Below are 24,382 nucleotides of genomic sequence, written 5' to 3'. Positions count from 1 at the left end.
AAGCCGTGAAGGTTGTATTATGGTTTGGAAGATTGACATTCCTTCTGATGACTGTGCAATACCCAACCGTAATAGTAGTTGGTAAAGGTTTAATTCGTGTAATCGCCATGAGCGGGCTATCTATCTCAGAAGATACTATCTTGAGATAAGCCAGGACCATGTTTCAAAAAGGACTAGATGAACCCTTGAGTTAAGTCTTCTATTTAAGGCATACGATTAAGAATGGTATTAACCTGCTATCGTTGCTTTGACTGAAACTCTTCTGCAATTTTATCTACTTCATGTCATGAAAGTACGTCAGAGTTTGGAGTGTTCTTCATGAATTATGATTGGTGGTTATGTTAACTCCTTAGAAGTATTCTATACGACATGTATGGACTCCATATGGTTAGATATTAAGATTTCATGGAAAGTGAATGACGACAGTAGGTCAGTGGTGGACCATAGTAATGCAGCAATGATTCTGCGAGTAATGAGTCGATTACAACCGTGAGAGTTGTATTGGAATGGATGTTGAGATTGAGTACCACTAATCGGGTCGTGGTGGTGTATAAGTTACCATTGAATAGACTAATTAAGTAAATTATTTACCTATTGAATATTTATTTCTCCTTATCAATAGAGGGTCGTATGACTATACGAGAAAGGTTGCGATGCAAGCATATAATTCTAGTAACGATGATATCTAGAATGAAATCCCAGATTCGATTTTCGATGTCGAGGGAGCTTCAAAGGTGATTGTGTATAAGCTCGAGCAAGAGCATGGGTCCATAGAATGATGGACGGAATAGTAAATATTCAGACACGTGAAATACGATGCTCTAATACTTGATGTTGATATATATACACATATGTTTTGTTCTCCTATGACAAACCTCTATAGTTCAGAGGTAGGTTCCAAGCCAGATATTTTGTGGCAGTATATTTTTTTTTCATATATACAATTCTCTTCAATTCGTTCTTTTCTCTTCTTTTCATTTCATATAAACTGAGAAGAACAACCCTTCCAGAAGGGGAGGTATTGCCGAATGACTATCTATCTGTGTGATAGAAGCCGAGTAGGATACCAGCTATTGTTTAATTGCTTGTCAAGTACTAAAGGCTGGCCACCTTTTGTACTAACTATGCAATGTAACAAGTGTTCATGATCATAGTGATCTCTCAATGAATTCTTTTACTTCTATATGATGGATCAAGCTTTCAAAGATAGAAGCAGCTAGAAAGGAGTAGTATCAGTACGGTGGTATTCCGAATCTAACACATTCGTGATACTAAGGTTGACGTGGTTATTAAAAGGTTATAGAATGCTAACGAGCAAAAGTATGACCAGTATAGTATTATGTACGGAAGATAGTAATGATTACGAACTGTAAAAGAGTGGGTATTGAGAAGCAAAAGCTGTAGATCTAGATGAGATCATGAGAGTCTGTACAATAGACTTGAAAGAAATTTGAAATGATCACTTAACGCGGATTGAGTTTCTTACGATAATCGATTGTATGTCAGTATTGAGGTATCGCCTTATGAGATCCTTGAGGGAAGACAATGTCGATCTCCCTTATGTTAGGATGAAGTTGTAGAGCGTAAAATGCTCGGATCAGCAGTAGTCCAAAGGACCAAGGATATAATAGATCTAATCAGAGGACGGCTGGTAGTAGCCCAAGATGGACATAAGAAGTATGTTGAATTGACACGAAAGGACAAAGAATAGGAAGTAGGGGACCTAGTGCTTTTATAGGTATTCCCTTGCAAAGGATGGATGTGGTTCGGAAAGAAAGGAAAGCTAAGCCCATGAATTGTTGGACCCTTGGATGTATTAAGTCGTATTAGGAAGCTAGCATATGAGCTAGCCCTACCCCCGAACATGTAGCAAGTTCTTAACGTGTTCCACGTATCAATGTTAAGGAAGTGTAATTCGGATGCCAGATAAATAGGGGCATATGAGCACATAGACATGCAACCCGACGTAACCTATATGGAGCAACCAGGAAGGGTTATAGAGTGAAAAGGAACAAGTGCTTAGGAGAAGGGTTATCAAACTATTCAGAGTTTGATGGAAGAACCACAATGTGGGAAAATTTACTCGAGAGTTAGAATGTGCAATGTTAAGAGAGTATCCCTATTCATTTTCTATCTAATTCCGGGACGGAATCCTTTTAAGGAGGGGAGACTGTAATAACCCCAAATTTTGGAATTATTGAAACCCTTATGAATAGTGATTTTGCAGATTATGCTGAATGAGAAAACTTTTCATGCCACACTATGTAGGGGTTCTTCTATTGTTATTCTGAGATCTTATTAGTACTTTATATGGGATATAAGTGTATGTAAAGATCGTCAGAATCCAAATCCAAACACTTTGATTTTTCCTGAAAATCCACCAGATACCGAAAGAATTGAGTATAAGGTAATAGGATAAAAAGGATCTAAATTTAAGGATTATAAGAGAGGATCATAAAAGGGATATAATGTATTGAGAAAGGTTAAGGGAACCTAAGTAATAAGATCCCGGGTATGATCCCTCAAATGAGAAACGAGAACGAAAGTTAAGCGAACCGTATAACAGATCAGCGGTCATTAGGCAAACAATTAGGAGTTAATCAAGGAGGTTATGGATGATGAGGTCATCCAACCAATAAGAAGAGGGCAAGTAAGGGATGATGACATCACAAGGTGACATAAGCATGACATAGGGGGGAAGGAGGTGTGGATGAATGATAACCACACAAAGTTCAAGGTTAATAAGGTAATTGACCAAAATCAAAACAAAAACAACCAAGGCAAATCAAAACAAATCACAAAAAACACAAAACACTCCATTTTCTTCATGAAGCTCTCGGCTTCTTTCTTAGCAAAAGGGAAGTCCAAGCTCCTCCACTTGCTAATTTACAAGGTAATTATCCTAGCTTTTCCTAGTTAAGTTACATACTTCCTAGAAATCTTAGCTTCAAAATCCTTTCCTAGCATTTCCTATAAATCATTCAAGAAGATGGTGAATAGTAGTTTCTTGAAATTAATTTTTGTGTTCTTGATTTCTTTGAAAGAACAAGCTTGTAGGAGGTTAGATTAAGGCTTCCATGGGCATTCCAAGGATCTTTCATGGATTAAAAGCTTCAAGGAAGGTATAACTCTTCATTATCTTAGCATTTAGTTGTTTGGTATAAATGATTATGATGATGGAATGAGAGATTAAGTGTAGTAGTTGTTTTGTCATGTTGAGATCTTAGTGGTTAAGTGCTTTTGTTGATTTTGGAGTTAAAAAGTAGCACTAGTTGTTCTTGATGATTCATGGTATGATTTGAGCTTGGTTTAAATGGTTTAAAGTGGTTGATGAGTGATATGGTCATATGGTTGTATTGGGATTGATTGGTGATGATTTGGTGTTGAATTGGTTGGTAAAATTTTGGGAAATCGCGTAAACATAGCCGTCGTAATGTCCGATTTACTTTAGGCTGTTTTTGTTCTTAACATTAGGACCCGTGAACTCACTTCTAGGTTTTGACCATTGCCATGATTAGATAGTTCATGTTACGAGCTTCGTTTTGATATGTAGTTCGTTTGATTCCGATGTACGGTTTAGGAGAAACGACCGTTTTAAGTAACGGTGTTTCGCGACCGAACCGTTACCACTCGCCTTACTTTGGAACATAGGTTAAAGACCTTAAAGGACTAAATGGGAGTATGAATCATTTATGTAAAGTGTATTAGATAGTTGGTAAGACAATCGTAAAAGAATCACCTTAAAACCCTTAATGGTTAATTTATTAAAAATGGTGGAGCCGAGGATACTCGAGCGACTTAAGTAAATCGTTAAGCGCGAAAGTGAACGTTAGGACTCTAAATGGTTAAAGTCTAGTTTCTTAAGCGACCGGGGTTTAATTCCGACTTATGTTGTTGTTCATAGGTTATCGGACCCACTCTAAGCTTAAGCCTATCCGGGAGCACTCAGGCAAGTTTTCTACCAGTATAACTGTTGTTGTGATGTATATGTGTATATGCATGATCTTGCGATAAATGCATATTTGTTATTAGCAAATTCTTGCGATATATTGTAGCATGTGATATGGTATATATGCATGCCTGTTTCATATTCTTGATTTATATATCTGTTGGTTCAAATGCTTATAGTTGCATAATACCTATGCTAGAGATAAGCGGTATTTGAATTACCCTTAGTATAGGGGACCCAAAGGTGAACATATTTCTAAACCGGGAGTCGATGTTCCTGAGTATAATATATATATTTTTATATATATATGGTTATAGTTTTCAAAACTATTAATCGAATAAGGTTTATTCGATAACTTTAACTTTATTTTATTTAATGAATATTATTTATAATACTCATTCGAGGGCTTATGACTCAGTTATATTATTTAATGAATATTATTTGAATATTCATTTGAGGATGTATGACTCCATTTATTTTATTTAATGAATATTAATTATAATATTCATTCGAGGTATTATGACTCCGCTTATTATTTAATAATATTCTTTATTTTATTAAAGAATAATGTTTCGATAATCAAACTTATTTTCGATTATTCAAATAAAGATAGTACTTTCGTATAAGTATATCTTTGGTTATTTAATATTCATTTCAAGTATGAGTTTTAAAACTTCTACTTCGATTATTTTTATAAGGATTATCTTTATGAGAATATTATTTAAATAATAATATTCAGATATTTCTAATATATCGGGACTGATTTATTTTAATAAATCAGCAGTACTCCAAATATTCTTAAAAATGTTTTCGAGTCTTCAAAATGATTTCTAAAAGTTAGGGCGGATCCCAAAACTCATTCTTTTATATTTAAGATCCTCCTTTCGAAGGAGATTTAAATACTCGCTCAAAACCTGGGGGATCCGGCTCTGTGGTGTATTTTACATTCGCAACGTGGTTGCTGTTTTGAGAAAACAATTTGATTACTTGCCCAACATTCGGGAAGTAAGTCCCTCTAATTGAGTCGGCATAAGCGACATGCCGGGGTACGGTCTATCAAAGTGTAAGTGGCTGGGTGGCAGTCCATCAACGCGTAAGAGGCCGGGTGGCGGTCCAGAACAAGGTCCTTATGTGGCCAGGGTGATGACCGGTGGGGGATTCATCCATCTACTAGTAGAAAAGGTTACTTATTGGTATCTTTGCCTGATCAGCAAGATATCAAGTTTATGCCAAAATTTCTTTTCTTTCCAAATTCATTGGATATTGCAACTCTGTTCATACTTTACATGACAGAGGTTTTCAGGAAATGTATGAGAGATATATATAGGTGTATATATATATATCGGGACTTAATGAAGTATCTCGTAACTTCATTTCATTCAATAATATTTCAAAGATTGAATCTATTCAAGTATTATCTTGTAGTCTCATCTATGTGATGAACTTTTGAAACTAATTATAACTTGAACGGTGGTAGTTCAAGTAGTATTTGGAAAAGATATAAGTATATTGGAGTATCTTGTAACTTCATCTTTTAGACTTATATCTAGTAAATGATTATCTTATGTATGTCAAAGATTTTCAGAAAAACGTTGAGACAAGGTTAGATATATGAGATCACTTTGCAACGATAGTTTTATACAGTTATAAACTGGAACTCTGTGTATATTATGCATGGAAGAGGACTTCCAAGATTTTGAAAATTATATATGTATATATACTGAATATTTTGCGACTTCATCGCATTAAGATATCAAACTTGGTTCATTTCTTTTGACCAAGACTTTCATGAGTACTATGAGAAGGCTCATATATTGTTAATCATTATACATATTATTTTGGTGGGCTTGCTGCTCACCCTTGCTTTCTTCTTTCATCACACAACAACAGATAGAAAAGATGAACATGACCAAGCTCCCAATTCGCGAGCGGATAGGAAACGTTCCGCAGTTTCCTATAGGCATTGATGTCGCTGTAGCTGAGGTAGGAACTACCAATAGGCTAGGCTTCAACTTTTGATGTACCAGATTTATGTATATTTATGAATTGTAATAATGGCAAAGAAATGTAAATTATTCAGAAACCCTTTTAAGGTGTATTGGCAGATAATTGTGGAATAAAATGACTTGTGATTATTTTTGGATATTCATCTCTGAGACTATAACTTGTGGTGTGTGTGTTTATTGTGAGGTCACAGTACAAAATAGTTGATTTTTTTTATTAAGATTGGGTGTTATTAAGGGAAATGTAACTCGTGACAACCCGGATCCCCGACCCCGGATTTGGGGGTGTTACAAGGTGGATACACGAAATCCTCACCAAATACTGGCCACTGGATGTCAACACTGGTGGCTCTGAATGCAGTCCCAAGTGCCTGGGTGAGATCATGTGCAAACCTGCTATGGATGTCATGCATAGCATCCATCCTCCTCACTAGACGCTTGTACTGCGTCGTACTCAAACCAGATCCAACATCAGCTCCTGCCACCTTTTGCTCCTGCTGCGACAGACCAACCTCCTCTCCTAATTGAGCTCTCCATGCTGCCTTACTCGCCTGCTGCGTTCCACCCGCATACATCTGATCGCGAGGCCTTCCACCTGGAAGATGGTCAAAATAGTAACCAAGCCCCTTCAAATCAGGATTTCCTCCTCCCAACACTGTAATGTCCAACAGCGTAGAACTGTCGATAGGAGCACTGGGAAGCTGCAGCTGCTCATGTGCGGGCCAATGAACACCAACTGTCATGCACAGCTTCGTCACCACGGACGCATAGGGTATAGAACCCGTAGTACCTTCTCGCAAAATTCTCAAAATCCCCTGATATATAACCATCCTCAAATTAATATAATCGCCCTGAATAATACCCCACAACAGACGAGCACGCTCCACCGTAATCTCATGTATATGAGAAGATGGCATGATGTTAGCACATATAAAAGAATTCCAAGCCCGTGCAAAATTGTTCATACACGACGCAGGGAACGTGGAGTAATCAGTTGTTCCCCTCTTGAACTTTCAATGAGTCTCAGGCACACACAGAGTAGCAACGATCAGATCCAAGTTGAAGTCCTCCGGAGTCTTATCATTTTAAGTGTCCTGACCGGGCTTCCTCGCGGGCTGCTCAATCACCTTATCACATTAATACTATACTCCACAGTCATCCCCCTAACCATCGTGAAGCCATTCTTCTCCGCCCTCACATTAACATGGAACTCTCGAACAACACTCACGGGCACAACATCGGGAAACCCAGCCCATCTCGAGAATCATCTCCAACAACTTACCATCCTTTCCTGATGGTAGAAAACCTTGCTCCTTCGCTATAGGCTTCGAGAGAAGCCTCGTGTACTCCTCTTCAGCCTCTGGAGTCAAAAACCTCGGCCTCACACCACCCGCAGATGAAGAATCGGTGGTGCTGCTGCTTACGTGAGTTCTTTGTCTCTTAGGTGCCATTGGGATTGAATAATAGAGAATAAAAGATAAGTGTTTGAGGGAGATTTGTGTTTGAGAATTTGTGAAATGGTGGAGAAGTTTGTGTATAAGTGTATGTATATATAGGTGGTGATAAGAGAATTAGATATGGAATAGAAGTGGGAATTGATTATGGAAATCGTGGGAATAATGGGTTTGATTTGGAGAGGGAAATTTGGGATGTGGAAGAGTAAAATTCGGGTAGAAATTGATTTTGTAGTAAAAATCCTGATTTTCTCTTCACAAACTGCTTTTTATTTTTTCAGAATCGGGACCCCGGCGCACGCGCGCAAGACCAGCACGGGCGCGCTCACCTTCTGCCAAATCGGCGCCGCCGCGTGCTAGATCAGCGTGTGTGCGTTGGCTTCTGGAAAAACAGCGCGACTGTGCGCTAGATCAGCGCGGGCGCGCTTGGCTTCTGAAGTTGGCCCTGAATTTTTTTTCTGATTTTTTTTTTGTGTTTTTCTCTTTTTTCTTCTTGCTTCCTCTACCTACTAATGTACAACAAACTTGGGTTGCCTCCTAAGAAGCGCTTGTTTTACGTCGTTAGCTCGACGTAGAATCTTGAGATCAAACGGACAATAAAATGACACTAAACACCTCGCGGTTTGCCTTGTCACCATAGTAATGCTTCAACCTCTGACCATTTATCCTGAATGCTTGGCCCGGATCATTCTCAAAAATTTCCACCGCTCCATGTGGAAACACAGTTTTGATTATGAAGGGCCCTGACCACCTTGACTTTAACTTTCCAGGAAAAAGACGGAGACGAGAGTTAAACAAAAGAACTTGTTGTCCCGGCACAAATGATTTGAGTACTAGACCCCTATCGTGTGCCACCTCTTGACTTTCTCCTTATACATTTTATTGTTCTCATAAGCTTGAAGTCGAAACTCGTCGAGTTCATTCAATTGAAGCATCCTCTTCTTTCCAGCTGCATCCCAGTCAAGATTCAACTTCTTCAACGCCCAATATGCCTTATGCTCGAGCTCCACAGGCAAATGACACCCCTTACCATAAACCAACTGGAACGGAGACATTCCCAATGAAGTATTGTATGCTGTTCTATATACCCAAACAGCTTCATCATGCTTCAAAGATCAATCCTTCCTTGATGGACACACAACTTTCTCTAAAATGCACTTAATCTCTCTGTTAGACACCTCGGCTTAACCATTTGTCTGAGGATGATAAGCCGTAGCAATGCGATGATTCATATTATACCTTTGCATCATAGCAGTGAACTTGCAATTGCAAAAATACGACCCTTCATCACTGATTATGACTCTTGGAGTTCCAAACCTTGTGAATATCTGCTTGTGAAGAAAATTAAGCACCACCTTTACATCGTTCATTGGCCATACCTTAACTTCAACCCATTTCGACACATAATCAACCGCCAACAAGATATACTGATTGTTACAAGATAAGACAAATGGCCCCATGAAATCAATTCCTTAAACATCGAATACTTCAACCTCGAGAAGCACATTAAGAGGCATCTCATCCCTCTTAGACATATTACCCACACATTGACATCGATCACATTTCGAAACGAGCTGATGAGCATCTTTAAACAAGGTTGGCCAAAAGAAAACTGCTTGAAGAATACGAGCTGTTGTCTTTTCTCCACCATAGTGTCCTCCATAAGCCGTTGAGTGGCAATCTCGCAAGATCCCCCCCGTTTTGCTGTAAGGATTACATCTCCTGATGATTTGGTCATCTCCTTGTCGAAAAAGAAACGGCTCATCCCACATATACCACTTCACTTCATGTAGAAACTTCTTGCTTTGAGCATATGATAAGTCGGGAGGCATGATATTACTCACAAGGTAGTTCACAATGTCTGCAAACCACGGTTCTTCCTCTTGCACTCCAAACAGCTGCTCATCGGGAAAAGACTCATTTATCAATGTCTTGTCCAGTGAGGTAGCATTAGAGTTTTCTAAACGAGATAGGTGATCAACGACTTGATTTTCAATCCCATTTCTGTGTTTGATCTCTAATTCAAATTCTTGAAGTAAAAGAACCCATCTGATCAATCTAGGCTTTGAGTCCTTATTCGAGATGAGATAACGAATTGCAGCGTGATCAGTGAAAACTGTCACTTTAGTCCCAAGTAGATAAGATCAAAATTTTTCAAAACCATAGACAATAGACAAAAGTTCTTTCTCCATAGTAGTATAATTCAGTTGAGCACCATTCAAGGTCTTAATAACGTAGTAGACCACATGAAATATGTTGTTCTTTCTGTGCCCAAGAACTGCTCCAACTGCATAGTCACTTGCATCGCACATCATCTCAAAAGGTTCATTCCAGTCAGGTGCAGTTATGACAGGTGACGTGATTAAACTCTTTTTCAATATCTCAAAAGCGGCAAGACACTCGTCATCAAACTTGAAAGGGAGATCTTTCTCTAGAAAACTACATAATGGCTTTGAAATCTTAGAGAAGTCCTTGATGAAACGCCTATAGAAACCTGCATGACCAAGGAAACTGTGAATTCCCTTAACATAAATTGGTGGAGGAAGATTTTCAATGACCCCACCTTGGCTTTATCAGCCTCAAGACCTTTACTAGAGACCTTGTGCCCAAGAATATTGCCCTGTCGTACCATAAAGTGACATTTCTCCCAATTAAGAACCAAGTTGGTCTCAACACACCTCTTAAGAACATGTCCTAGATTCTGTAAGCATTCATCAAAAGAATCACCAAATACAGAAAAGTCATCCATGAACACCTCCACATTCTGACCAATCATATCAAAAAAGATGGCCATCATACATCTCTGAAATGTGGCTGGTGCACCATACAGACCAAAAGAAACTCGTCTGAAGGAGAAAGTACCAAGTGGACAAGTGAAGGTAGTCTTCTCTTAATCTTTCGGAGCGATACAAATCTGATTATAACCCAAATAGCCATCCAGAAGACAGTAGTACCCGTGACCAGCCAATCTGTCGAGCATCTAGTCAATGAAAGGCAGAGGGAAGTGATTCTTCCTAGTGGCCTTGTTCAACTTCCTATAGTCCATACAAACTCTCCATCCCGTGACTATTCGAGTAGGAATTAACTCATTCTTCTCATTAGCAACAACCGTGATACCTCATTTCTTCGATACACACTGAACTGGACTCACCCAAGAACTGTCAGAAATAGGATAGATAATCCCTGCATCAAGCCACTTAAGAATTTTCTTCTTCACTACTTCCTTCATGATTGGATTAAGTTTTCTTTACTGCTCAACCGTGGGCTTGCTACCTTCCTCTAGCAGGATTTAATGCATGCAATAAGAAGGGCTGATTCTCTTAATATCTGCTATGGTCCACCTGATTGCCGATTTGAACTCTCTTAGAATCTTCAAGAGCTTCTCCTCATCGCTAGCTGAAAGGTCAGAAGCAATAATCACAGGCAGAATAAATGCATCACCTAAAAAAGCATACCTCATATGTTCAGGTAAAGGCTTAAGCTCAAGAGTAGGAGCTTCCTCAATAGATGACTTGAGGCATTTAGGAGCTTTGTTCAATTCCTCCATTCGAAGAGATGCAAAAGGCATATCAATCTTCCTCTTCCAAGGAGAAGCATTAAGATTTTGCAATTGCTCCCCACCTTCGTCATCTTCACTATCTGAATTCCCCAACAAGGCCTTCTCTAAGGCATCGAACCTTTGCAAATTGATCAAGTTCTGAAGTCACCACAAGATCGACCAACTCCACCTTTAAGCACTTCTCATTTTACGTAGGAAATTTCATAGCATTGAACACATTAAAAGTTACATCCTGATCCAGCACTCACATTGTAAGCTCACCCTTCTACACATCTATCAAGGTACGGCCAGTTGCCAAGAAGGGTCTCCCCAAGATTATGGGAATCTCCTTATCCTCCTCGAAATCAAGAATTACGAAATCAGCAGGGCAGATGAGTTTATCAACCTTGACCAAGACATCCTCCACAATACCTCGAGGATATGTAATAGAACAATAGACCAACTGCAAAGTCATATAAGTCAGTTTTGGATCAGGCAAGTTCAACTTCTTGAAGATTGACATAGGCATCAGATTGATGCTAGCTCTCAAGTCACATAAGCATCTGTCGAAAGACACTTTTCCAATAATACACGGAATAGTGAAGCTTCCAGTATCTTTTAGCTTTGGAGGCAACTTCTATTACAACACAACACTGCATTCCTCCGTGATAGTAACAGTCTCTAAATCAGCTAGCTTCACTTTCCGAGAGAGAATACCCTTCATAAACTTTACGTAACTAGGCATCTGCTAAAGAGCCTCAGCAAAAGGTATGTTGATATGAAGTTTCTTGAACACCTCTAGAAACTCCTCAAATTGCTTATCCAGCTTTTTCTTCTACAGTCGCTTAGGAAAAGGCGGTGAAGGATAATCTGTTTCTCCCCTGTATTACCCTCAGGAGGAGTGTGCTCAACAGTAGTCTTCCTTGGTTCCACTTCTGCTTCCTGCTGCTCTACATCTTCTTCATCCCCAGCTTCTTCATTCGAAACTTGAGTTTGTTTGGGATTCGCAACCTTTCCAGACCTCAAAGTGATTGTCTTCACCTGCTCCTTAGCTTCCCTCTTTCCTGGTACTTCAGTGTCACTAGGTAGTGTACCCGGTTGACGATTTAGAAAGGCATTGGCAATTTGTCCAATTTGATATTCCAAGGTCTTGATAGAAATATCTTGGCTTTTGCACATAAGCTTCAACTCCTCTAATTCAGATTTTTCATTAGCTTGTTGCAGCTGAAGTTGCTGTCTTGGTGCATATTGCGGTTGCTGAAAACCGGGGGGGGGGGTTGTACTGCTTAGCTGGGTATTGCTGATAAGGTTGTTGAACCGCATTCTGAGTGTTGCCCCAGTTGAAATTAGGATAATTGCGGTTATTAGGATGATAGGTAGCTGGCACATGTTGTTCCGATCGCTAAAAGTTGCTCACGAACTGAGATGATTCACTAGAAATAGCACACTAATCAGTCTCATGGGCACCAACACAAAGCTCACAGACACTAGAGATTTGATTAACTCCATAATTAGCCAAAGAATCCACCTTCATCGTCAAAGCCTTAAGCTGAGCAGCTATAGCAGTAGATGCATCCACCTCCAAAATTCCTGCTACCTTGCCTCGAGGTAGTCTCTGAGTTGGGTTCTGGTATTCATTAGCAGCCATCAGTTCAATCAACTCATAACCTTCATCGTAGCTCTTATCCCATAAGGCTCCACCTGATGATGCATCAAGCATGGGTCTAGAAGTTGCACCAAACCCGTTATAGAAATAGTTAATGATCATCCAGTCAGGCATCCCATGGTGAGGACACTTTCGAAGCATCTCCTTATATCGCTCCCAAGCCTCACACAAAGACTCTCCAGACTGTTGCGCAAATTGAGTAAAAGCATTCCTGATTGCAGCTGTCTTTGCCATCGGAAAGAACTTTGTAAGAAACTTTTGATCAAGATCTTCCCATTTGGTGATAGAGTCTGATGGTAGAGAATGCAACCAACACTTAGCTTTATCCCTCAGAGAGAGTGGGGATAACCTTAGCTTAATAGCACTGTTAGGAATATGTTGTCTACTTGATCTTAACTCAAAAAAAACACTAAGTAGATTTTAATTAAGTGATTTTGTAGCTTTCAATGGATGATCATTTCAACATCCGTTGAAAGAGTAGCTTATGTACAATAAGATTAGTAGCACATTTCTGCATACTTATATGGCTTAGTGAACTAGGTGTTGTAGAATGTTTAAGTCATGTTGATTACTAGATTGATACACAAGATAGGATGGTGAATTATAAATATTAGATGCCTTGTAATCTTGTATAAATGAAATAGAGTTAACTGCCAAAACAACAGTCTCAACAGATGATTCATAAAGCTTCAACGGATGATCAACATAAGTCTCCACGGATGATCAACCAGAGTTTCAACGGATGATCAAACAGATTTCCAATGGATAATCAATCTAAGTTCCAACGGATGTTCAAATTCAAAAGAGCAGTTGATAGTGACTTGAAAGTCACATGCGTTGGTTGTATGCAAATGGAATGTGGCATCCTGTTTGAAGGATTTAGAGAACAAAGAAGCATTTCCATTTCCATGCTTAACGGCAGATATTCAAAGATACTGGAAAGAGAAGTGTAGCAGCATGAAGTTAGACTAGATACAATTTATCTTATTATCTTGTCTTTTTATCATGTAACATGGTGATATATAAACCAAGGGTAGCAAGTTGAATAGTATCCAAGTAAGTAAGCAATTACCTGAGAAATAGATAAGGCAAAATCTGTAAAGAATTTCTCAGTTCTTGTATTTCAACTTGTAAGCAGCTATGAACAATTTTGTTACAAAGAGTTCACAACTTAATATATATCTCTGGTGGAAAAGTTCAATCCACCAGAAAGTTTATAAATACTTGTATTTGATTACTTTGGATTTGATTTCTTTACTACTTTCATTCCGCACCATTGCTAAATCAAACACAGTTATATATTTATAGTAGAACTATTCTTAAAATTAAAAAAAGCCAGAATTACATTCAAACCCCCTTCTGTAATTATTGTTTAGATTATTTGGGAATAACAATTGGTATAAGAGCAAGCTCTTGAAGAACTAAGAGTTTAAAGATCACAATACTAACAAGATGAGCAGAAAAGATGTTAAAGTAAAGATTCCATTTCTGGACAAAGACAACTATCACCATTGGAAGGTGAAGATGCACTTGCATCTCCTATCTCAAGATGATATGGAATGCATTGAGAAATGTCCACATGTCCCTATGAGAGCTGCTACAGGAAATGAACCATCTATCCTAAAGCCTAGAGCAGAATGGTCTGATCCTGATATTGAACAAGTTCATAAGGATAAAAAGGCCATGAACATTTTGTTTAATGGTGTTGATGGTGATATATTTGACAACATTATAAATTGCAAAACTGCTAAGGATGTCTGGGACACTATTCAAGTTATATGTGATGGAACTGAGCAGGTAAGGGAAAACAAAATACAACTCTTGATTCAGCAATATGAGCATTTTCATAGTGAAGAAAGTGAGTCACTCACTGACATTTTCAGTAGATTTCAAAAATTACTGAATGCTCTAAAATTGCATGGAAGGATCTATCTAAAAAAAGATTCAAACCTCAAATTCCTTAGATCTCTGCCAAAGGAATGGAAGCATATGACAGTCTCATTGAGAAATTATCAAGATTACAAGAAATTCACCTTGGACAGACTGTATGGGATTCTAAAGATTTATGAGCTTGAAATAGAGCAAGATGAGAAGTTAGAGAAAGGAAGAAAGAAGGGAGGATCCATTGCATTAGTTGCTGATCAAGAAAAGGAGAAGGAGACAAAGGTTGAAGCTGTTGAATCTGCATCAAACCTTAGAGTTTGTGAAGGCAAGGGAAAAGGACTAGTAGCTGAACATGAGGAAAATCTTAGTCAAGATGACATGGATGACATAAATGAGCATCTTGCTTTTCTATTCAGGAGATTTGACAAGCTCAAATTCAAGAAGAATTTTGGAGCATCTAAGTCAAACAGAAACATGGTTGATAAGTTCAATTTCAAATGTCTCAAGTGTGGCTTGGCAGGTCATTTTGTAAATGAATGCAGAAAGTTTGATTCTGGTAAAAAAAAGTTTGAGCCTGTTGATAATAAACAAAAATATTTTGAGTTGCCCAAACAAAAGGAAAGGGATTTCATCACACAAGAAAATGACTGGGCTATAGATGGATTAGAAAAGGATGAAGATACAAGCTATGTCAATCTAGCACTTATGGCCAAATCAGATGAAACAGAATTCAGTTCATCCAGCAATCAGGTAATCACCACTAACCTAGCACATTCATCTAAAGTTGAGTGTAATGATGCTATAAATGACATATCTACTGAATTATGCCATCTGCGTGTTACACTCAAGTCTCTCACTAAAGAAAATAATAAAATTAAAGAGAACAATCTATTTTTGAGTGAAAGAAACAATGTGCTAGAAACTCAATTCATTGAGTTTAAAAAATTGAGAATAGAATGCAAGATTGCTAAGGATGAACTAACTAAATCCTTAAAGAAAGAGAAGATTTTAAGAAAGCAGCTTGAATAAGAACAAGAAGTAATTAAGGTATGGAAATCATCTAGAGATGTCCATGCTCAGATTACTAAAATTTAAGGTCTAGAATCTTTCTATGATGAAGCCTGGAAAAAGAGCAAGGTGAAATAGATTTTAATTTGGTAGAAGGACTTTCAACGGATGTGAATTCGACGGATGATGAAAGTTATCCATCGAAAGACCAAAAGGACTATTCGTCGAAAGACAAGGAATCACATTCGTTGACTGAAAGAAAGTCAGTTAGCAAAGCTAAGCTAGCTTAATTGAATGAAAATATGGATTAGTTTCTAAGAACTTTGTTCCCGGAGAAACAAGTCAAGTGAAACAGAACAAGAGAGTCAATGTAGGGCATTTGTCTAAGCTAGCTTAATTTGAATGCACAGTTTGCTAATATGCCATTTGCACAAAATCTTTACTATGCTACATTTAGTATGCCACAAATGCCATTTAGCATGCCTTACTGGAATAACATGTTTGCAAAAAATATGCCTTTCCATGTTAATCAACCTGTGCATGATAATTCTACAATGATGAATGGTTTTAAGGGTTTTATTCAATTGGCTCAGGATGAATCTCAAATGCCTAAGTCAAATTAAGACAAGCCTAAAAAACCTTAGAAAAAGGATAACAAAACAGGACCAAAGGAAACTTGGGTACCAAATTCAACTTGATTTGATTTTGTTGTGTGCAGGGAAACAGAAAGAATCTTTATGCATTTGGATAGTGGGTGCTCAAGGCACATGACTGGAGATTCTACCATGCTCACTGATTTAAAGGAAAGAGCTGGCCCAATTATCACTTTTGGAGATGACAGTAAGGGTTATACTATAGGATATGGCTTGATTTCAAAGGATAATGTCATCATTGAAGAGGTTTCCCTAGTGGATGGACTCAAGCACCCCTACATATTGTGAATATCAAAGAAAAGGTATTGTCTAGTAATTGTGGATAATTTCTCAAAGTTCTATTGGACATACTTTCTCAAGTCCAAAGATGAAGCTAGTGAAATCATCATCAATCACATAAGACAAGTTAACAATCATCATGATTTCAAAGTAAGAAGAATCACGAGTAACAATGGAACTAAATTTAAGAATTATGTGATGAGATCATTTTGTGAAGAGAATGGGATCATGCATGAATTCTCAGCAGCAAGAACCCAACAACAAAATGGTATGGTAGAAAGGAAAAACAGATCTCCTATTGAAGCTGAGAGGACAATGCTAGAAGAATCAAAGTTACCAACATATTTTTGGGCTGAAGCTGTAAATACTGCATGCTACACTCATAATATTTATTTGGTTAATCAAACAAAGTGCATGACTCCCTACCAATTGTTCAAGAATAGGAAGCCAACACTAAACTTTCTTCATGTTTTGCGCTGTAAATGCTATATCTTAAGGAATTAAACTGAGCAACATGGAAAGTTTGATGCCAAAGCAGATGAAGGCATTTTTGTTGGATATACAATAGGAAAAGCATATAAAATCTACAATCTCAAAACCAACATTCTTATGGAATCTGTACATGTTGTGTTTGATGATAAAAAGATTGAAGGACTACAAGATGGAGATTTCCATGAAAGCCTCAAATTTGACAATGTTGAGATGGTTTGTGAAGACAGTGATGATGAAAGTGATCAAGAACCAATTTCTAAGGAAAATGCAGAAAAAATTACAACTAATGTAACACATAATTCAACATCTGTCGAAAGACCAAGTGCATCATCCGTTGGAAGACAATCTGCATCATTCATTGAAAGGAAAAACTCAACATCCGTAGAATCATTAATAAAAATTGAGGGCCAATACAGATCATAATCAAAAAGGACCCCAACTACAAGTCAAAGATCCACAAACTCAGGGGGAGTTTCTTCTAATCAAAACTTTGTCACACATCAAGACAACAATGAGGCCTCTTCATCTAGAGCTAATCTACCTCAATAGAGAAAATGGACTAGAGATCACCCATTTGAACTGATCATTGGTGATGCATCTTCAAGAGTGCAAACAAGGAAAGTAACTCAAGATGAATGTCTATATAACAACTTTCTATCTCAAGAAGAGCCTAAAAAGGTAGAGGAAGCTCTGTTGGATCCTGATTGGGTTTTAGCTATGCAGGAGGAGCTAAACCAATTTGAAAACAATAAAGTATGGAAGCTGGTACCCAAGCCTAAAGGAAAGAATCCTATTGACCCTAAGTGGGTATTCAGAAACAAGATGGATGAAAATGGCATAGTAGTCAGGAACAAAGCTAGATTGGTTGCTAAGGGCTATTGTCAACAAGAAGGAATTGATTTTGATAAAACCTTTGTTCCTGTTGCAAGACTTAAAGCCATAAGAATCTTCGTAGTCTATGCAGCCCATGCCAAGTTCAAAATCTATCAAATGGATGTTAATAATGCCTTTCTAAATAGAGATTTGGAGGAGGAAGTCTATGTCAGTCAACCTCTTGGTTTTGAAGACCCAAATTTTCTAGAATATGTCTACTATCTTTTGAATACACTTTATGGATTAAAGCAAGCACCTATAGCCTGGTATGATACTTTGTCAAAGTTTCTCTTAGAAAATCACTTCACTGGAGGTACTTTTGACAAAACCTTATTCTTTAGAAATGTTAATGACTCTAGTATATTTGTTCAAATTTATTTAGATGATATTATATTTGCCTCTACAGATGAAAAAGTTTGCAAAAATTTTTCCAAATTGATGCAAAGTAAATATGAAATGAGCATGATGGGAGAACTAACTTACTTTCTTGGTTTACAAGTTAAGCAAGTTAGTGATGGAATATTCATTAGTCAAACCAAATATATTTATGATATTTTGAAGAAGTTTGATCTAATGGATTGCATATCTGCAAAAACTCCCATGACAACTGCAACTAAACTTGAATTAAACACAACTGAAAAGTCTGCAGATATTTCAAGCTATAGAGGCATGTTTGGCTCACTTTTATATTTAACAGCTAGTAGGCCAGATATAATATTTGCTACTTGTCTCTGTGCTAGATTTCAGGATGATCCTAGAAAATCTCATTTAATAGCTATAAAGAGAATTTTTAGATATCTCAAAAGAACACCAAAACTTGGCATTTGGTAATGCCTTTCGGATTAACAAATGCTGCTGCAGCTTTTATGGACTTGATGAATCGAGTTTTCAAGAAATACTTGGACCAGTTTATTGTGGTGTTCATTGATGATATTTTAATATATTCGAAAAAAGAAGAAGAGCACGAGCAACACTTGTGGATAGTTTTGGAGATTCTTAGACAAGAGAGGTTGTATGCAAAGTTCTCAAAGTGTGAATTTTGGTTAAAAGAAGTTCAATTTTTAGACATATAATTGGAAGCAAAGAAATTAGGGTGGACCCCGCAAAGATCGAAGGAATTATGAGTTGGGAGAGACCAAAGACTCCTATGGAAGTTAGAAGTATTCTAGGATTGGCTGGGTACTACAGAAGATTCGTAAAGGATTTCTCAAAGATTGCTACGCCATTGACCAAGTTGACAAGGAAGAATCATAAGTTTGAATGGAATGCGAAATGTGAAGAAAGCTTTCAAGAGTTAAAGCAGAAATGGGTGACCGCGCCGGTATTAGTGCTACCCGACGACAAAGGAGATTTTTTGATATATAGCGATGCTTCGCATAAAGGACTAGGATGTGTGCTAAAGGAACATAATAAGGTGATTGCATATACATCATGACAGCTTAAACCTCATGAATTAAAATACCCAACCCACGATCTGGAATTGGCAGCCATAGTGTTCGCACTCAAGATATGGAGACATTACCTGTACGGGAAGAAGTGTGAGATCTACACGGATCATAAAAGCCTGAAGTATATATTCACCCAGAAGGAACTCAACATGAAATAACGGAGATGGTTGGATCTAATCAAGGATTACGATTGTTCGATATATTACCATCCAGGAAAGGCAAACGTAGTCGCCGATGCCTTGAGTAGAAAGGAAAGATTGAATGCGATAAGCATGTCAAGGGAATTATCCGAGGACATGGAAAGATTTGAGTTAGAACTCTGTATTTACGGGACGTCGGAAGAGTTTTGTCACGACATGACTTTTTAGCCAAAATTATTGCAGAAGATAAAGAAATGCCAAGAAGAAGTGATGAGTCAAGAGAATAATCAACTGACGGGGGAAGAGATATGTACGAAGAAGGATGAACAAGGAATATTAAGATTTGCATCAAGGATTTGGATCCCTCAAGCGATTGAATTGAAGAACAAGATACTACAGGAAGCGCACAACTTGAAATTTTTGATCCATCCGGGGAGCACAAAGATGTATCAAGATTTGAAAAAGAAATTTTGGTGGCCAAACATGAAAAGAGAAATTACAGAATGAGTCTCTAATTGTTACACTTGTCAAAAAGTAAAAACGGAACATCAAAGATCGAGTGGATTGATTCAGCCATTGAAGATTCCTGAGTGGAAATGGGAAAATATTGCCATGGACTTCATAATAGGATTGCCTCGAACAAAATCCGGACACGACGCCATATGGTTTATAGTTGATCGCCTTACGAAATCGGCACATTTCTTACCCATCAACAAGAAGACTTCATTGGATAGGTTGGTTCATATGTACGTGCGTGAAATTGTGTTACGACACGGTGTACCGGTATCGATAGTTTCAGATCGAGATCCGTGATTCAATTCGAGATTTTGGAAACAGTTTCAGGAAAACTTGGGCATAAAGCTAAATATGAGCACCGCATATCATCCTCAGACGGACGGTCAGACTGAGCGAATTATACAAACAATTGAAGATATGTTGCACAACTGTTCTCGTAGAGTTCTCGTACAACAATAGTTACCACTCCAGCATCAGAATGCCTCCATATAAAGCCTTATACGGAAGAAAGTACAGATCTACGACAAATTGGGATAAGGTAGGAGAAAGAAAAGTTCTCGGCCATGAATTGGTTCAACAAATGAAGGAAACGATCGCCTTAATTCGGGAGAGACTAATTACTGCTCAAGACAGACAAAGGAAGTACGTTGATCCTGCCCAAAAGGATGTGAATTTCCAAGTGGGTGAAGCTGTATTGCTGAAAGTGTCACCATGGAAATTGGCACCGCGTTATATTGGTCTTTTTGAAGTTCTAAATCAAATAGGAAAAGTAGCCTATGAGTTGACACTACCGCCTCAATATCAGCATGTTCATAATGTATTCCACGCGTCTTTGCTTAAAAAGTATAATCCGGATGTCAATCATGTGATAGAGTATCAACCGTTAGAAATTCAGAAAAATTTGTCTTACATGGAGCAACCTGTCAAGATACTCGACCGGAAAGAGAGGAGTCTTAGAAATAAGTCAGTAAAATTGGTAAAAGTGCTTTGGAGGAACCCCAAGTTCGAAGAATCGACATGGGAGCTAGAGTCTGATATGCGTAATCGATATCCTCACTTGTTCTCCTAGATTCTCATGACAGAATCCTTTAAGGGGGAGAGGATGTTACAACCAGTATATATCTAGTTGAATTATGTGTATATATATATATATATATATATATATATCAAGAGTAAGTCAATTATGACCTTTTATGAGTCTTAAGGGTCATATTCTGTGAGTTCTGAATTAATTTATTTATTTGAAATTTTTTTGAGAAAAGAAATGCCTTTATTTGAGTGATTTGTGATATATTATTAAAGATATTAGTTTATGGAAATTCTTTATATAAAAACTTGATTCCTTAAAATTCTTGAAAGTGATCTCAAAAAGTTTCTAAAATCCTAAACTATTTTATGGTATGACTTTTGTGATTTATAGATTTATATTTTTATTTATAAAATTCTTTCTCTAAAATGATATTTGATTTATTTGATTAATAATTTGCCATTTACCATGATAACCTTGCATGCAAAAATCCACTCAATTGAATGGAGGGGTATTGTTGTCAAATCCAACCCCACTAACTTCACTTTAACTAGTCAATTTCCTAATTTGCCCTTGAATGCAAACCTTGTTATTTTTGGAAGAGGGAAAAAGGTAAATATATATTCCACTATCATCAAACCACCACCATATCATCACCTTGTGCCATTTTCACCACTTACACACTCCAACTCACTCACCTCCCTCCTCTCTTCTCTCTCTCGGCCGAAGCCAAGCCCCACCCTTGTTTATTTTCTTTCATCTTTTCTTCAAAAGTTCTTGTAAAAAATCATTCTCTAAGCCTTTATCACTTGTTTAGTAAGTTGAATATTAAGTGTACTACTTGGTTTAAGCTTGCATGTTGAGTTTTGAGTGAAGCCTAGTGTTGAAAACCTTGATTTGGGGATTTGGAGAAGGAAGTCTATGTGAGTCAGTCTCCTATTTTTGAAGACCCAAATTTTCCAGAATATGTCTACTATCTTTTGAAAGCACTTCATGGTTTGAAGCAAGCACCTAGAGCCTGGTATGATACTTTGTCAAAGTTTCTCTTACAAAATCACTTCACTAAAGGTACTGTTGACAAAACCTTATTCTTTATAAATGTTAATGGCTCTAGTATACTTGTTCAAATTTATGTAGATGATATTATATTTGGCTCTACAGATGAAAAAGTTTGCAATTTTTTTTCCAAATTGATGCAAAGTAAATATGAAATGAGCATGATGGGAGAAATAACTTACTTTCTTGGTTTACAAGTTAAGCAAGTTAGTGATGGAATATTCATTAGTCAAACCAAATATATTTATGATCTTTTGAAGAAGTTTGACCTAATGGATTGCACATCTGCAAAAACTTCCATGGCAAATGCAACTAAACTTGAATTAAACACAACGGAAAAGTCTGCAGATATTTCAAGCTATAGAGGCATGGTTGGCTCACTTTTATATTTAACAGCTAGTAGGCCAGATATAATATTTTCTACTTGTCTTTGTGCTAGATTTCAGGCTGATCCTAGAAAATATCATTTAATAGCTATAAAGAGAATTTTCAGATATCTCAATGGAACACCAAAACTTGGCATTTGGTATCCTAGATAATCTGGTTTTGATCTAACTGGTTATTCAGATGCAAATTATGCAGGTTGTAAAATTGATAGAAAAAGTACAATAGGAACCTGTCAATTTCTAGGACACAAGCTAGTATTCTGGTTCAGTAAAAAGCAAAAATCAGTTTCTATTTCTACAGCTGAAGCTGAATATATTGTTGTTGGTAGTTGCTGTGCACAGATTTTATGGATGAAAAATCAACTGTTAGACAATGGTCTTCTGGTGAATAAGATTCCTATTTTCTGTGATAACATATGTGCTATTGCCATCACTGAAAATACAGTACAACATTCAAGAACCAAGCACATTGACATCAAGTACCACTTCATTGGAGAGCATGTTATGAATGGTATTGTGGAACTTCATTTTTTTCCAAGTGAAAAACAACTTACATACATCTTTACCAAGCCACTTGATGAATCCACCTTCACTAGGTTGGTAAGTGATTTATGTATGCTTAATTACTCTTAATCCATTTAGATGTCTAAGCAATTTGTAATCCAGCCAGAGTAAAAGTTGATATTTCCTTTCTAAGATAAAATTTTGAATAAGTAAAAATTTGTATCTCGACAGAAGTTCATTATCTGTTAAAAATGAATATCCGTTGGATTATAACATCGGTCGAAGTGTCAACTCCTACTTTGGGTACTTTTACCAATATCCCTCGAATTACACTCAATCTTAGCCGTTGATTTTGAGCATTATCTGTCGAATTTACTTACAGCCTGTATGTATATTTCAATGGATAATCTTAGAATTTTGACAGTTTTCTTAATTTTTAAACGGCTATTTTGGGCTAATTTGATTGGTTACTTTATTTCACTTTTTAATTTTTGACAGTTTATTTCTGAGAAAGTTTATAATCGAAGTTCATTTCTATTCTTTACTTTTATCTTTCTTGTTACAACCGGTATATTTCTAGTTGAATTATGTGTATATATGTATATATATATACATATATCAAGAGTAAGTCAATTATGAGCTTTTATGAGTCTTAAGGGTCATATTCTGTGAGTTGTGAATTAATTTATTTATTTGGAAATTTTTTGAGAAAAGAAATACCTTTATTTGATTAATTTGTGATATATTATTAAAGATATTAGTTTATGGAAATTCTTTATATAAAAACTTGTTTCCTTAAAATTTTTGAAAGTGATCTCAAAAAGTATCTAAAATCCTAAACTATTTTATGGTATGACTTTTGTGATTTATAGATTTATATTTTTATTTATAAAATTTTTTCTCTAAAATGATATTTGATTTATTTGATTAATAATTTTCCATTTACCATGATAACCTTGCATGCGAAAATCCACTCAATTGAAGGGAGGGGTATTATTGTCAAATCCAACCCCACTAACTTCACTTTAACTAGTCAATTTCCTAAGTTGCCCTTGCATGCAAACCTTGTTAGTTTTGGAAGAGGGATAAAAAGGTAAATATATATTCCACTATCATCAAACCACCACCAAATCATCACCTTGTGTCATTTTCACCACTTACACACTCCAACTCACTCACCTCCTTCCTTCCTTCCTTCTCTCTCTCGGCCGAAGCCATGCCCACCCCCTTGTTCATTTTCTTTCATTTTTTCTTCAAAAGTTCTTGCAACAAATAATCCTCTAAGCCTTGATCACTTGTTTAGTAAGTTAAATATTAAGTGTACTACTTGGTTTAAGCTTGCATGTTGAGTTTTGAGTGAAGCCTAGTGTTGAAAACCTTGATTCTTGTGAGTTTAAGGTTCAAAACAAAGGCAAAGCATCAAGAGTTGAAATGATCAATGGTTGAGGGACTTCCTTGCCATTTTGTATGATCATTTCACTCCCTTCCATTCGGCAATGACTCTTT

The 24,382-nt window shown here is 37.1% G+C and overlaps 1 non-coding gene across 1 annotated transcript; it reads left to right on the top strand.

The window, feature by feature from the left end:
* Window positions 1–12,722: 12,722 nt before the first annotated feature.
* Window positions 12,723–12,829, top strand: LOC141663310 (small nucleolar RNA R71). Its single transcript, XR_012551389.1, has one exon. It is a non-coding gene; the product is annotated as a small nucleolar RNA R71 (small nucleolar RNA).
* The last annotated feature ends 11,553 nt before the right edge of the window (window positions 12,830–24,382 follow it).

The sequence above is a fragment of the Apium graveolens genome, chromosome 5, assembly GCF_009905375.1.
Source record: "Apium graveolens cultivar Ventura chromosome 5, ASM990537v1, whole genome shotgun sequence".
Classification (NCBI taxonomy): Eukaryota; Viridiplantae; Streptophyta; class Magnoliopsida; order Apiales; family Apiaceae; genus Apium; species Apium graveolens.
The sequence above is the reverse complement of the archived record's forward strand: the minus strand, read 5'-3'. Positions and strand labels throughout refer to the sequence as shown.